The sequence below is a fragment of the Lytechinus pictus genome, chromosome 15 (assembly GCF_037042905.1).
Source record: "Lytechinus pictus isolate F3 Inbred chromosome 15, Lp3.0, whole genome shotgun sequence".
Taxonomy (NCBI): Eukaryota; Metazoa; Echinodermata; class Echinoidea; order Temnopleuroida; family Toxopneustidae; genus Lytechinus; species Lytechinus pictus.
In genome coordinates, this window is record NC_087259.1 from 30,111,850 (window position 1) to 30,129,415 (window position 17,566).

Genomic DNA, 17,566 nt, shown 5'->3' on the forward strand with positions numbered 1-17,566 from the left:
TTGCTTTTTTTTTTAACCCGGGGGGGGGGGGGTCACTTACATTGACGAGTGGGTACCATGCGCGAACAAAAAACACGTAAAAAGGATGTCTTTTTTAAGATAGGGCACGTTACGTACGTAACGTAATAAGGGTGTCAAAACACTAAAATAATGGAAAATGGTATCTATTTCGCTAGGAAAGCTACGTGTTTAGGGTCAAATTTGAGAGGGTATAAAAAGTTACGACTAAAATTTTTTATAAAGGATGTACTTTTTGCCCCAACAGTCAACACTACGTGTTTAGAGTACGATTTGCGCGAGGTGAGGGAGGTGGGACCGTACTAAACCCAATGATGTAGGTAAAGGTAAATTAATTAATCAATAACAATTAAAATATCGATGTACTTGTTTAGGGGTTCAATTCAGGGAACACTTGCCAAGAGTATCGTTTTGTTTCCAACACTTGTTAAGGGTAGGGTTTCACACGCCAATACTTCTTAAGGGGTGCATTTTCAGAATATGGAAAATACTTGTTTAGGATAGTTTTTTAGACCCTGGTCGTGCATGGTATCCACTCGTCAATGGAAGTGCCCCCGGGTTTTTTTTTTTACCTGTTTCATTATTTCAAATTTTATTTATCTTCTCTTTATTCCACATAAATGCGGTACATTCACAATGCATGGTCCCGTTACACAAATCTTTGCGATTGATCGTACGCTTGATTTTTACGATCGATTGTACACTGTAGTCAATGCAATCAATCGTAAATAATATGTTCTACGATCATTGCTAAGCTTTGTGTTACTGGCCTTAGATTGGTGGCTTTAAAAGGTTTCATCAATTACGGAAAACAGAGATCATTTAACCGCGACTTCAATCAATTAAATACGTCGATGTGCTACTAAGAACCTCTAAATGATATATGATATCGAAATAAAGGGGAAATAAGGGAGAAAGGTAATATTTCCTTGTACAGCACTGCAATTACCGTTCATAACATATTCATGATTATCTTCTAGAAAATGGAGTTAATTTCACAATTTCAGTTTTGCATTCATCAATTTGTTTTAATAACTAAGACTAAAGCTATAAATGGAATTTGTAATATCCATACGATTTTAGGTGAGATGAAGTCGACATCGACTCAAATTGTTAGTTTTTCCCTTTTTTGTCGAAATCAGATAAATTATTGAGATTGATAGAGAAAAGGTGAATGCAACGGAATCGATGATAAACCTTGCCTCACCGTATAAAATGCAGAGTCGGGCTCGAGCACTGCTATAACAAAACATAGAGACGTAAATCCTAAAAACTTTGGGATAAAGAATTGCCATTATAATTATATAAGCATAAAGACCTGTGGCTTGAAGTATGAGGCAGGGGCGGCGATCCTGGGGACCACGTGTACTGTGCCCCTTTCATCGGAAGAGGACCCGTTTTAAGTGTTACCAAGTGCCCTTTCTCGTATAATTGCCATCTCCCCAGACAACCCCCCCCCCCTCACGGACGTGGTCTGTGCCCTTTTAACCTGAGAAGGACCAGCTTTATGTGTTTTTAGCAAGTGCCATATCTCGTATCAGTGCCAAATTTTACCAAAAAATTCCCCCTCACGAAAGTGTTCTGTGCCCCTTTCACCCGAGAAAGACCCGTTTTATGCCGTTAGCAAGTGCCACTTTACCATCTTATAGCAGGTGCCCATTCTCGTATCAGCGCCATTTTTTTTACCAAAGAAAATTGCCCCTCACGAACGTGTTCTGTGCCCATTTCACCTGAGAAGGATCTGTTATGTGTTAACGAGTGCTCCTTTGCCTTCTCATAGGTGCCTGTTCTTCATATCAGATAGGTTATCCCGAAACACCACTCTTTTCGTGCCCGATGAGCGCCCGGTTTCTTTATTTAGCGCCGTTCTGCTTCCTTCTGCAAGTGCATATAATAAATGAAAAAAACTTGTAAAAATAATCTTTCGTGCCTTAAGTTTCATGAGTCAATGTGAGTGGGGTAGAAAAGTCTCCCCCCTTGTTTTAATATCATGGCCGTACGCAGCGGGGGGGGGGGGGGCAGTTGCTTCCCCTGAAATGTTGAAAATTCACATTATTTTACTGCAGATTTTCACAAAATTCACCAAAAGTATGCACAAAATCCATCGATTTCACTTAACAAAATGCAAACGCGCCTCAATGGTAAGCTCGGTCGATTCGCTCCCTCGCTTTCAAGGTTTTTTCCAAAAAGTTTTCGCGTGCTGCCAAAATGTCTTCATACAGTCATAGTGCATTTTTCGAAAGAAAAAGTGCCTTTTTTCCTGTGCCCCCCCCCCCCACTTTCAACTTCACTCCGCCGCCCCTGGTATGAGTTACATTAAAGGAAGAACGAAACGATTTTGCTCTTTTTATGGAAAACTTTTGATTTGTCTAAAATCTAATTTCCTTCTTTGTAACGCCATGCCAACGAGTATTACTCGAATGCAAATGCCCGTTAAAAAAGAGATGCTATCAAAAATTGCGCTTTATACTTCAGTTTTGTTTATTATACACCAGGGTTTAAAAACACCGATTTATTAACCCCTTTTCTATGTAAGTTTAAAGAATATTCATTGCTGGGTGAAATATTAAGAAAATAGTTTTTACGAAAAATTAGAATAAGTTCATTTCCATTTACCGTTTTTATTAGTTCTCACGTATTATTTCTTTTTTAGTTTATCATTATTGTAAATCTTGTACAAAATACCAACGTTTGCAAAGGAAATGAAATTTACAAATGACATAACAAATATAAATCAATTATATGTCAGCGGAGAAAAAAAAATCAGCTTTAAAATCAACGTGATTATGAATCGAGGCACATAATTAAAAATTCATATAAAAAAGAAATAGAAGCCGCCACACCCGGTCCCGCGGCTACTAATCGAATCCGTTCATGAATTAAATTCTTCTTACTGTAACAGGAAATAGGGAAAAATCACGAATACCTGAGATTTTGCAATTTCCTCTATCCCTATATATGCCCTAAATATTCCCCTGGAATTAATGGGTGACAGTCATTGGTATTTCCGCCACGCATTCACGATTAGACATACATAATGATGATAACTATAAAAACATTGCAATTGACAAATGTAGTGAAGCGTTCAACGAATTCCAACGCAAAAATATGACCGTATCAAAATAATTCTTATTAAAATTCATAAAGAGAGTCTAGCATACAACAGTTCAATTAAATTGATTGCCTATAATCCGTGATTCAAATTCTGTTTTGATATCTACAATATCGACAACCAGGAGAACAAAAATGAACTGAATCCTTTTGTTCATTTACTTGTCCACGCTTGAACTATTCTTAATATGGTCCCGCAATTTGAATTTTATGTTAACAACCAAAATAAGTATCAATTTATTCGTGATGTGCTTGTATGTGCTTTGTTGATTATTTGTTTGATTTGATTCTTGATAAGAATTAATTCCATTGACGTACGAATGGGTGGGGGGGGGGGGCTTTTCACGACCAAGAACTGAAAAAGAGAGAAGGTGAAGTATGATATCATTTTCTGATTATTTTGTCAAAATCTATCACAAAGTATGATTTTTGTAATAAAAATTTCAAAATTTGTGCTCTCTCGCTTCGCTCACTCGCAACTTTAAAAAATATATCTGAATCGGTATGCCATATCTTGTCCCCTCAAAATTTTGTTTCATTATGCCTCTGATTTTTTCCAATCAATTAAAAAAAATGTACATAATGCAAAATACGAGAATGCAACTGATACTGTGGTGGTAACAGTGCAATCATAACGGAAGGAAAATATACTGTACGTGATATCTATGAACCATAGAGATGTATCTCTATGCTATGAACTCAGTATATGACTCGGTGAGTGAACTCGTAATGAGCAAACAAATTATTGAGGGCGCCAGACATGGCATATGGGGCAAAAATAAAAATAAAAAACACAAGCGAACAAAACGAGCGAGCAAATTTTTTGACCTATCCTGTAATATACTTAACGTATTAATCAGTAAATAATATCATATTTCACCCTTCTGCCTAAAATTTTATATTTTTCTCTTTCTTTTGTTCTTGAATCTTTTGAAGGGTCCATGACCCCAAGCACTCTCATCTGTATGTTGATGGAATAACTGTCATAAAGGAATTATTTTTTCTCGTTGTTGTTTTAATTTTCTGCAAGATAAGACAATCAACTCATTTCACGATCTGGATGAAAAATGGCGTATCTACAAAAGGACAATTTTAATCAAGGTTGATACTCCATTGAACATAATTATGAATATGATATTATAACTTTGTTACCACCAACATGGCCAAGGACTGAACAACAATTGTAACAAATTGTTTGTCAAAATTTTGACAAACTGTTGATAGACCAATACAAAAGTTAAAAGTTTTGCCCAACCCTTGGTAAACGATTGTTTTTTTTAATCCGTTTCGTACACGAAGTATCACTGCAGTGGAGACGGGATATGAATTATTGGTCTAGAATTGCAAACCCTACGATTAATAGGAAATAGGAGTATCCCAATAAACCACTTCATTATTTACCTTCATCAACAATTCTACAGTTGAACTAGAAATGTATTTCTACATGCCTCACTAAACTCGTTTTGATGAGAAATTAAATGAGTAATTCACAAAGAGCGAGGACAGACGTGAACATCATAAATAGGCTTCCTACATCATAATCATCATTACCCTTAAAGCATCATGCAAAAATAATGACAATCAATTCAGTGCATTTATATGATTGGAGGCATTGGATGTTAAAGTATTATCACAAATTGTCATGTAGGTGGGACGAAAATATGGCCTGTGTGTGTGTATTTGAGTTTTGTCAGACGTGTATCAATCAGATATGATTATTTACGTCTGGGACCGACCTTTAACGTCACCATCCGAAAGACGTGACCAGGGCTCGAACCTCGAACCTCTGCATCAATTTGTAACTTCCCCACAGCTTGGATTACAGGCGCACGCCACAACGCCCAGTGTGTGTGTGGAATAATTATTATATGATAATGAATATCTAAAAACACGTGAATCATTTAGGGCCACCACACACCTTACGAGTGGTCCACGATCGGATCTGTTAATAGCTCTATGATCGGATTTTGGAACAAATCGCATTTTGCTCATTTGCTAAAAATGTGGATGAAAAGTATCTTTTTAATTGAGGTTCAAATTAATTGTAAGAATACTAATACATGTATAACAAATTTGGATGATTGCAAGTCTTTATTTTTGGAGCAAAGTTCAAATTAGTTTCAAATCGAAGACAATCGTACAATTGCTATTACGTCATGACGACTAGATATTAATGCGCTTTTATATAATAAGGATGATAGCATAGTCGCAGATTTGAACATAATGGGTATTCGTACGATGATTAAGAACATTAGACAGTATACAGGTATAAGATATTTCATGTCTCATGAAATATCTGTAATAGCTGGGATCCGTTTCATAAAACTTGTTATAATAACAAATTTGCAAAAACAGTTAAAAACTACTGAAATCCTTCAATCTGAATGGCTGATGGTAAATTTGTTATAAAAACGGTTCATTTGTTGCTATTACAAGTCTTTATGAAACGGGACACAGGTGATAGAACAACTAAAGGATATCTTAAGAAAATTCCCTTTTTTAACTTTTAAGCCTAGATGTGATTTATTTCAATGTGGTTTGATCATACCCTTGATGATGTTTAATTTTTCTTGATATAATTTTTTTTTTTCATTTTTTAATTAGATGAATAATTCTGGGCGCAAGAGTGTGACATAATTACATAATAGTATTGATCACTGGCGGATCCGGGGGGAGGGGGGAAGTCGGCCCGTGCGCCCCCCCCCCCCCCCTTGAGAAGCACAATTAAACTTTGCAATGTAGAAATATCATTGAAACATAAGTGTGCCCCCCCCCCCTTTGAAAGTGGAGGCTTTTTTTGGCTTGTCAAATTATTCCTCGGAAAAATGTGCCCCGCCCCCCTTATGGAAAATCCTGGATCCGCCCCTGACATTGAAAACGATTACAAAAAAATAATGATTGAAAATCGATAAAAGAAATAGGATGAGGAGAGAGAGGATCGATATCAGGGTCATATTTTGAGGGTATATGTCTCAGGAATAAGATTGACATCTTAATAGCAAAATAAAGATGACTGAGATTAAGGTTACTATACCGGAGAACAATATACATCATCGGTCATTTTGGATGGTTCTTTTTTCGGTTACACTTCGTAATTCCGAAGGTTCGTAATTCCGAAACACGTAAATTGCCTATACCTCGATGTTCGTTAATCCGAAAACGAAAAAGGGTTCGTTAATCCGAACATTTGTGGCGTTATTCCGACGGTTCGTTATTCCGAAGGTTCGATAATCCGAAAACGAAATAAGGTTCGTTGTTCCGAAGGTTCGATAATCCGAAAACGAAATAAGGTTCGTTGTTCCGAAGGTTCGTTAATCCGAAAACGAAATAAGGTTCGTTGTTCCGAAGGTTCGTTAATCCGAAAACGAAATAAGGTTCGTTTTTCCGAAGGTTCGTTAATCCGAAAACGAAATAAGGTTCGTTAATCCGAAAACAAAATAAGGTTCGTTAATCCGAAAAATGAAAACCGGGAAAGCAGAGGCAGAGGCAAGGGGGGGGGGGGCGGGGGACACTGTTGCCGCTCAATTGTTATGAGGATGGGAAGGCAAGGGCGGCCGAACGAATTTTCGTTCGGGGGTAAAGCCAAAAAATGAAACTCATAGGTCAAAATGGGCACTTTGATGATATAATCACCTTAAGATTATCATCTGCTTGAAGTCATTGTGTGTTTGATAGTGATTAAGTTGAGAAAAACTTTTTTGAAGTGACTTCTTATTATGGCAAAATGTATATTTAGGCTTTATTTTTCGGGAGAGAGTATAATGAGCGAGCGGCTTGGTAAAAAAAGAATTTAAAGGTGAAGTTGTAAAACTCGTTTAGGGGTCAATTATTCTTAAAATGCCATTATTACGAGGTGTTGCGAGCGTAAATCACAAGCTAAAACTTAAGGGTATTTCAATAAAAAATGAAAATAAGTTTTTAAAAATCCGAGCAGATTTCTGCTGTCATTAAAAAGATGTGCATCTAACTAAAGAATTAACACGAGCGCAAAACGCGAGCTTAAACATACTGACCAGAAAAGGAACCTGTTAAAGAAAGCATTTAGTGACCTCTTTAGGATACATATTTCTCCAATCGAATAATTGAGAGTGCGAAGCGCAAGCTGAAAATTTAACTTGTATACTTTAAAAAGAGTATTTTATTTCGAAACATGAAAAACAGCATATTTATTTTTGAAAAAGGAACTTTCCCATTTTGGAAAAATATGAATTTCCCTGTTTTTTATTTCATTTTTGGGGTGCAAGTGCCCCCTGCCTCCCTTCCAGCGGATCCAACTTTTGTCAAATAGGGGGGGGGGCAAATTTTTTTTTCAGCCATATTTTCCTCGATCGGCAGCTTAAAGTTGATTTTTGTTTGTTTCTTTGAAAGGGTAGTCCTAACAGTCAATAATTAGCTTTATACTTATAAAATAAAGTAAATATGCGATAACATGATAAACCCTTTTTAAATAATGCGAGCGCGAGCTTTATATATTTTTTAATATGATGGGCAATATGTTTGTGATCTTCAAAACGAGATGCCTATGTAACTAGATAATAACTTCTAGCAAGAAGCGCGAACAGAAATTTAAAATATAAGCTCTGACCTGATCTGAAGGGGACATTTTAAGAACTTTTTGCAGTTAGCCATGAAGACGATGCGTGTTTTTAAACCAGTGGCGGCGGAACGTATTTTCCTTTTTTTTTGTTTGGGGGGGGGGGGGGCATAGCCAAAAAAGGGGCCAAGAGAGGCATTTTGGTGCAAACGGATATTTTCGCCATAAGATTATCATCTGTGTAAAGAGGTGTGTTTTGTAGTAATAAGTTGAGCAAAATTTTTTGAGTGATCTCTGATTGATAAGTTATATATTTACGTTTCATTTCTGCGAGCGTAGCGAGCAAGCGGTTTGGGGAAAAAATCAAATCTGAAGATGTAAAATTCACCTTTTTGGTCAATTACTGTTAAAAGGGCATCCTTGTGAGATGTTGCGAGCGGATCACGTACTCAAACTTTTGGAAATTTCATGTAGGCCGAAAATGATAATAATGATAATAATGATATGGATATCCAGGGAAGCCACTTCAGTTCTGAAAACTGTTCTCCCAGCTATTATTATTATCCCGGCTTTAGCTGGGCTGCCTCGGCGCCCAAAGGAAGGCATCAACGAATTTCTACCGGGTACCCATTCACCTCACCTGGGTTGAGTGCAGCACAATGTGAATAATTTCTTGCCGAAGGAAATAATGCCATGACTTGGATTCGAACCTACGACCCTCTGCCTTAAAGTCAGAACACTGGGCCAAAACGCCCCACATAAAAAAAAAGTAAACGTTCCGATTTTATTTCGTAAACATGAAAAAAGGATGTGAATTCAACTAAAGAATCAAACGCGAGCGCAAAGCGCGAGCTGAAATTTTTCATATACTGACCAGGAGAGGAACCTTTTGCATTTGGTGACTCATGAATGGGATATGTGCTAGGCCTACATATCTCACCAATCGATTAATGCAAGCGCGAAGCTCGAGCTGAAAATTTGTGATATTCTATCCATGAAACTGGACATTCTAGGAATTTTATTTCACCAGGATCAGAATGACTACCTTAATGAGCAATAATTAGTGCGAGCGCAAAACGCGAACCAAAAATGTGTGAGATACCAACCTTAAAAGTGGACATTCTATGCATGTTTTGTTACCAAGAACTGGACGAATACCTTATACCAAATAAAAAACTGATGAGGAGCGAGCTTCTTTTTTTTTTTTTTTTGAAATTTCATGATGGCCAATTTCTAGTCAATTTAAACAGATTATTGTGCTCACGATTCGATTTTTGTAGCTTTCAGCGAGATACGCGATTACGCATTCTTTTCATGATTACAAAAGTACTGAATACGGAAAAATGTTTAGCTTGCGCTACGAGCTCCCATTATTTGATTAGAGAGATTTGTATCCCATTCCTGAACTCCAAGTAATAATCTTTGAAATATCCACTTTTCTGGTCAGTCGGCCACTCTGCCTATATATATATATATATATATATATATATATATATATATATATATATATTCAAATATTTAGAACGCCTTGCATTCGCATTAATTGTTTTGTTTAGATGCTCACCCTATTCATGATTACAAAAGGAGTTTAAGTTGCTAGAGCTAAATCGCCCATGCTCCAAAATCTTGCTCGCTTCACTCAGGGATGGCGGAACCGGGGACAGGGGGGGGGGGGTGGTGGATACTTGCCCCCAAAAAATCCCGTCGGAAAAAAGTGACATTTTTCAAAATGGAATACCCTTTTGTTCTCGCGCTTATTAGCACTTGCATCAATTTTTTTTTTTTACAAGAATGCTTAGAATGTCCAGTTTTCAGGTTGGAAAATCGGAAAAATTTGGCTCACGTTTCTCGCTCGCATCAAGTATTGTTTATTGAGGAACTCATTCTATTCCTGGTTACAAAAAAATGTATAAAATGTCAAGTTTTCAGGTTGGAATATCACATTAAATATCACATATCATTATTAAAAATGACATCCCCTCCAATACAAATCCTATTATCTGGAGGTTACTCGCACGCGACCAACACACTTAATCCCCTGCATCTGCATCCTTAAACCATTTGCTAAAGGCAGCAATTGCTCAGATAAAATTAGCCTATGCTTGATCCGGGCGCCTATTCTTAATGAAATACATGCTTTTGGCCACAACACACGCATGTATCATCGATCGTTATTACTATCATTGCATAATATCGTGTTATCTTGTAATGACAACACCGTGTTTGTTACCAAAATGAATAATTTTCATTTTCGGAAATACGAACCTTATTTAATTTTCGGATTAACGAACCTTATTTCGTTTTCGGATTAACGAACCTTCGGAATTACGAACCTTATTTCGTTTTCGGATTAACGAACCTTCGGAATTACGAACCTTATTTCGTTTTCGGATTGACGAACCTTATTTCGTTTTCGGATTGACGAACCTTCGGAATTACGAACCTTATTTCGTTTTCGGATTGACGAACCTTCGGAATTACGAACCTTATTTCGTTTTCGGATTAACGAACCTTCGGAATTACGAACCTTCGGAAATACGAACCTTCGGAATTACGAAGCTTCGGAATTACGAATGTATGCGCTTTTTTCTGTAATGATATCGCTGAACAATAAAGGAAATTAATGGATCAATAAGGAAGGGTGGTCATCCAACAACAAAAAAATTTAATTATGATATTTGATATAGCAACCAGCCGTTTGGATCCACTGGTTGTTATATCAAACATTATGGTTCCATGACATTTGCTCCGGTGATAATTACTCTGCTCTAAATGTCACACACTAATCGAATAACCAACTTCTACCCTGGGTTTAACACTATACCCTACCCTAAACCCCAAACCTAGCATAAAACCCCAATGCAACCCTAACCCTACATCTCAGGAGGTGTTGCAAGAAACATTTCCAATCAATCGCAAATAAATTATGATATTTGCGATTGATTTTACAATTTTACAATTGATAGATCAATTTTAACTCTCGCAGATCAGATTACACTCCTTGTTTCAAGGAGCAGATTAGCAATCAGTCGCAAATTTGCAATTTATTGCAAGACAAATATGCTTCATTTAGGGACTAAACATAGACATGCAATTGATCGCAAGTTTCTTGCAATGCCCCATTATATAGACGAAATTAAGCCCGGAGCATTCGTCACAGGAGCAAATGTTGTGTCACCAACATGAATGCGTGTGGGTGAGTGTGTGTGTTTTTAAGAAAAGATTTATTGTTATTTTTATGATGATTATTATTATTCCATTTGGCCAAAGGCTTACAATTACAATAATATTTAGCGCCCTCTACTTGAAATAATTTATTTTTCTATATAAAAAAACACTGAGCAATTGTCTTAAAAGGTCGTGCTCAGCCCTTTCCGTAGGTACGAAGAGGTATCCTATCAAGAATCGAAAATATATTCCCATACTTTAAGGGTGCTCGATCAAAAGAGATTTTCATGTAAAATTTTCCAACAAAACGCATTTTCACTTTAAATCATGCGCACTTCATAAGTCTTTCAGAACATACTCATTCATACAAAATAGTTATATATTGAAATGGTGGCATGTATTTGTGGGGATTTATCAAAACAATGAAAACTTAAAATAATCATTAATGATTTAATATATGCAAAGAAAATAATCATGTAAGTTTCAATGAAAGCAGGATGCGTAGAAACAAGAATAAACGCAACATTTTTTGTATTGGTGAGTTAGTATTACGAGATGAATGTGGAAATAAGGAGGAAGGAAATCCGTTTTAACATCGAGGGATTTATATCTGTGATTATTTCACAACGTTTCTAATATTTCCCTACTAGAAGTTATGAAAGGGTCTCACAAAGATGGCTGGTGAAGCAGTATCGGACAGCCCGCTAAACTTCCGGCCTCTTTTCCTACTGTTTTTTTTTTTCATTTTCATTGATTTTAATGGATGTCAATATCAATGGATGCGACATTACGAATCCCTGTTATCTTTTCATTCATTTCAATTATTGATAAAGAGACTTCATTGACGCTATGTTCTGACTGCCATGGTAACAGGGCTCAGCAGCCAATCACAATCTAGGTTTCCATGGTTGCCATGATGGCAAAGTTACCATAGTTGCAATTCTTTATGAAATGGGCTCAGACTTGGTCTGTTAACTATATATTATGTAGGCGTTTTGAGATTACACTTCGTATATAGCCTACTTTCAAGGTTTAATTAAAATAAAATGTTTTTTTTAATGAAATGAAAAACATTGATCTCCAAACTAATTTTTCATGAAACAAAACTGCATGAGTGGAAAGGAATATATTTGATAAAGCGGTAGGGTATGGCAATCCAATCCATTTGCCACCTAATTAATAAATTGTGATCACTGTCGTATTTGTTTGATTGTGTAACAAACCGACCGTGAATAAATCATTATTTATGAACACGTACTGCAGTGGGTCTTCTCATTATACTCAGAGCTTCACCGTTAATTCTTGTAGATATAAAAGGACAAGTCCGCCCCCAACAAAAAGTTGATTTGAATAAAAAGAGAAAAATCCAACAAGCAGAACACTGACAATTTCATGAAAATCGGATGTTTAAATAAGAAAGTTAAGACATTTTAAAGTTTCGCTTATTTCATAAAACATGCAGTTATATGCACATCCTGGTCTGTATGCAAATTAGAAGACTGATGACATCATCCACTCACTGTTTCTTTTGTATTTTATTATGTGAAATGTGAAATTTATACAATTCTCTCCATATTGACATGACAAAGATTAATTTATTCCTTCCTGAATATGTGGAATTGCCATGTTTTAACATTTTGTAGTTCAGTCAAGTTGGTCATTATTGTCAAAGCTATAAAAATTGAAATGTGGTATAATTCAAATAACAACAAAAAATAGTGAGTGATGGACATCATCGACTCTCTCATTTACATATCGTTAAGTTTAAAATGTTACAACATTCTTATCAATAGTGAGTGAGGGATAATTATCATCGACTCTCTCATTTGCATATAACTGAGTTGTGCATAAAATAACTGTTTTTTGGAAAAAATAAGCGAAACTTTAAAATGTCGTCACTTTCTTATTTTACATCCGATTTTGATGGAATTTTCAGTGTTGTGTTTTTTTTTCTCTATTTATTCAAATAAAAAAATTTTCTGGCGTGGACTTGACCTTTAACTGATGTGAAATAAATAGACAGTTTTAATAGGGGTTCTAGGTTCAGTAATAAAAAAAAACCATTTAACCCTTATCTAATTGGGGAGGGGGTCAATTTGACCCCCTCCCCTCGATAAATTTCGTCACTACGCCGTCGCGCGAAATTTTCTTACCGCGCCGTTCGTTGACTTTTACTTACAACGACTTTGGTAATTTCATTTCTTCTGTTATTTTTTGACGAAATACTGAATAATTTCATAATTCATTAATTCCCATACCATATTAACCCTGATAAATAAAGAAAGAAATTTATTTTCATAATCATTTTGATAACGCGTATAGAATCCATTCCAACTTTGAATTCTAGGGGCACTAAAGAAAGCTTTTATGATATATCATCATTAATATCTAGATTCCAGTTACTCCTAATAATTATGTTTAATACAATAATATTGCGTTTGTGTCTCTGTATACCTCATTACTACGTGGAAAAAGCATGATTGGCTGCTAAATTTTGAAAACAACCAAACAACAAGTTAAGAAATTAATTGATGAGGCTGAGATGATTAAATTCCTACATATAATTATGCTGAATACAACTAGATATAGATCTATTACGATTGCAATAACAAATGGCTGGTTTCGAAATTGCTGAAAATGATGGCGGGATATTGATGTTGCTGAAAGCTGTTGATGCTGTGTTTGTTCTTTCTTTTGTTTTTGTTTTATGCAGCCAACAGTCACATTATGAATTTCATAGAAATTTTTATTTTCATGCTTTGATAAGCGAAAAACAGGTTAGTGTTCACTTTAATGTCGTGACGTAATATCACACGACTAGAACGCTATATTAGTTCTTGAGTAGCTTCAATTCATAATTAGTAGAGATAAATTATGGACGTAATACCAGCAAGGACAATAAACCACTATGCACCTATTTTTGTCTTGATATAAATATGGAGCTTATAGTACACAAGCAGTCAATGCACCTTCTAATCACCGTATATGTTCGCACGTAAACGCTGCTAATTTAGATCATTAAATTGATCAGAAACAATGGGTGAAGGTAATCGGCAAGAAATTGATTTTTCATTTAATGGCGTCAGCGATGTTAATTTGGTTGGACCCTCTTTTCTTCGTGATCTTGGAATACCTCCCCCGGAATACCCAACATGTATTTTATTTTTACTCATCATAGATAGTGCATTATAATTTTAAGCATAAAAAAATCTATGTGGACTATTTATTTAGTTTATGGGTGGCTTTTAGTACTGATTAAATTGGCAAAAATGAATAAATCTCTATATCTTTTAATCTATTTACTTTTTCTTTTAATAATTCATTAATAACTTTCGTATTGATAAGACCCGCCCGTCCGTGCACGGCACAAAATCAGATTTATGAAATAACCACGATAACCGTGCATCGTTCATTCAGATCAGTGGGAGGTCAAACCTCCAACTTCCCTGTTCAGATCACCCGGGATTGGTGTATTTCGGTTCCATGATATTTGCTCCGGTGACAATTGCTCCGCTCTAAATTCCACAAACTAATTAAATGGCCGACTTCAACCCTGGGTTTAACACTAAATCCTACCCTAAACCTAACATAAAACCCTATCGCAATCCCAACCCTAACCCTACATCCATAGACGAAATTAGGAGCAATTTATTGTCTCAGGAGCGAATGTCGTCACCTGTATTTCAGGCTACTACATGCTTGGTTGAAGGAAGCTACAGGTCTGATAATCTATAAAAAGGAATGTGATTTCCCTTTGCAATTTATATACATTTTTTTTCTTGCAGATGTTTAAACTTCTTTTTTTTGCGGGGCTCTTTGTTTTAATCGATTTATCCGAAAATCATTTAGTTATGCAAACTTATGCCTAGCATTATACACCAAATATTGGGATCTTGACGCTCTTTGCAAGATTATGTTGATTGTATACTTTTACAAACTAATCTTGTCTCAAGTCAATTTAGTTTCCCAGCCGTATTTAGTTGTCAAAACATCACAAGCGATCTAGCAGCTTGTCCATGTGACATAAATTCCATGAAAATATTTTCTAAGAAAATTGAATTGAATTACCAGTGCACTGAACATAATATAATCAGACATTTCATTTTATACTCACATTGTTTTTTTACGAGAAAACATTTTATTTAGTCATCATGAACAATGAGAAATGAGGATTTATGGAATTGATATAACATGACAAGCTGCTCATCTATGACGTCACAAAACATTGAAAAGTTATAACTCTCTAAGGATTTTCGTCAATTTTTCACCAAAGTTTCTTCTCTAATTAATCTGCCTTTATTGAAACCAATAATATTTCGGGTGATTTGATGTGGCAGGGGGGGGGGTGGAGGCGTTACACGACCTAAGGATAATGACGCATGGTGTTTTCCTTAATGAAATGAAAGGAATGTATCATAATGCTATAACCACACCAATCACTTTCAAGACTTCCTCTAATTTTCATTCTTTTGTTCTCCCCTATTAATCTTGCTTTTATAACTTGAACATTATTATATAGGCCGATATTTTATTTTCTTACCAATGTATATTATTCAAAACCAACCAGGGGCTTACCACAATAACCTGGACTCTCAAATACAAATACGAAAATGCCCCAAAGTTTATATTTTACACCCCCAAATTGGCATGCTTCGTCGCCTTTGCAAAGGATGACTGCAAGCAATGCGAAGAACGCTGAATATAACCGTATAATTATCGGAATGCCAAAAAATGTCCTGTTTCAATATCAAAAGTTCACGCAATCAGATCTATACAAAAGCTTTCTTTATGATTACGTTTACGGACAATGCAACAAATCTATATGAAGTATAACGCTTGGAAATAGTTCAAAAAGTCTCAGAAATATTTTAGCAGGCTTGGATAATAACGTAGTGGTAGCTCGTAGTATAAGTAATAGTTTATGAGAATTTAAGAAACCGATGAGACTTTAAGAAAAAATAGGCCTACACGAAATTTTAAGAAAAAAACTTTTGTTTTCCTTCCACCGTTTTTTTTTCTTCATTTTTTAAAATCTATCTTCCCTATGAAATCGGGCTGATAAAAGAATAATTTAATAATTACACCTTTTTCGGAATCTTTTTTCTCATTCAACGCTTTTACTAATCGGATGAGCAAAACAGGAAAGAATAGGAAGAAGGTCCTGGAAAAAAATGGCTAAAAAGGCGTGGATTGGAGGTAACGTGGCAACGCATAAGTGAATATGAAAGCACTTTACAAAGAAAACATATAAAAGAAAAAAAATCACCACAGAGGGCGGTCTTCAATTTCAAATTACAAGAATGCGAAAACGATAAACCGAAATTTGAAAGATGTAAATTTCCATTTTGGGGAATATTAACACGAAAAACTTGAAAACGAAATCAGAATGGATAGTAATTCGATTTTCAACATGTCGACCTATCACAATGCAAAGAAAATGATTTTAAAAAATAGGAAAGGCGTATAAAAAAATCCTTCGTTTTAATTCTCATCCCAAAGACACATCAGTTTTTCGAAAAGTAAATTGGTTAGGTAAATTGTCACGTGGTCTACATCAACTTTAAGTGATTTCTATTTGGTCTCATGACACATGGTATAATCCTACTTCGTCTACTAAACATTTGCTATATCATTGCCATTAACCATTTCCCTCAAAAGTTCCAGGTAGGCAATACCCATTTGGTCTAACAACACTTTGTCTCAGATGAATTCTTTATGAACTAAAATTTTCATTTAGCACAGTGCAAAATAACAAAGGTAGACCAGGTGGAAATCTGGACATTAGACCAAGTGACCAAATGATGTATGACCAAAATTTAAATAGACCAAATGGTAGACCAAGTGGGTTTAGCCATTATAGTTTAAACCGTTCTGAGAATAAGACCATTATGCTAGTACAACAGTATTTCCTTTTTTTTAACAATTAAATTTTTGTCTACACTCTTTTCGTTTTCCGAATTTGAAACAGAAAAAACGAATGATCTGATACTTCACAATCATTTGCAAGTTGTTTCTCAATAACCATCATGATATTGAACAGATGTCTTTTTTTTTGCCGAGATGAAAATGGTAAAAGAAATGATTGTAAAATGAAAGTGCAATATAGAAATAAAAAAACGGTTAGCCCGTAAAATCCAAACGTCAGATACGAGCTATATCGACACGACTACCATACTATTTAAGAAAACAAATACAATCGGGCTGTAAAAAGGCATTTCAAAATGAAGACAAAATCAATAAACTTATGTGCTTTCAATGAATATTACCTATAATGGATTAATTGATAATTATAGGTTGTGGGTAAATTTCAAAACGTTCTTCAAAAACTCTCTCGAACAATTTTCCAAAATATTACTTGAAATGTGTTAATTGATAATTAATAATAGATTATGGGTAATTTTTTTTTAACGTTTTTCAAAAACTCTCCCTAACCTATATCTTTCTCGGAAAACGGGGAGGTGGGGACAGATGCCGGAAATTCCAGAATAAGACTAATTGTAATTGATAATCTTTTACTACCAATATATTAATGTGCTTTTTAGATCTTTCTATTAATACTACCATTGAAACATAGATATGGAATTAAGCTGTGTTGATATCACGATCTATTTGAGGATGGATTTCCGGGAGTGACTGATACGCTCCGCCCCCTAGTGAATATGCATGAGGCTATCATGCTTGAGTAAACATAGTTGGACCACGTCTATAAATTCTCGGTTCATTCACAAGAATTTC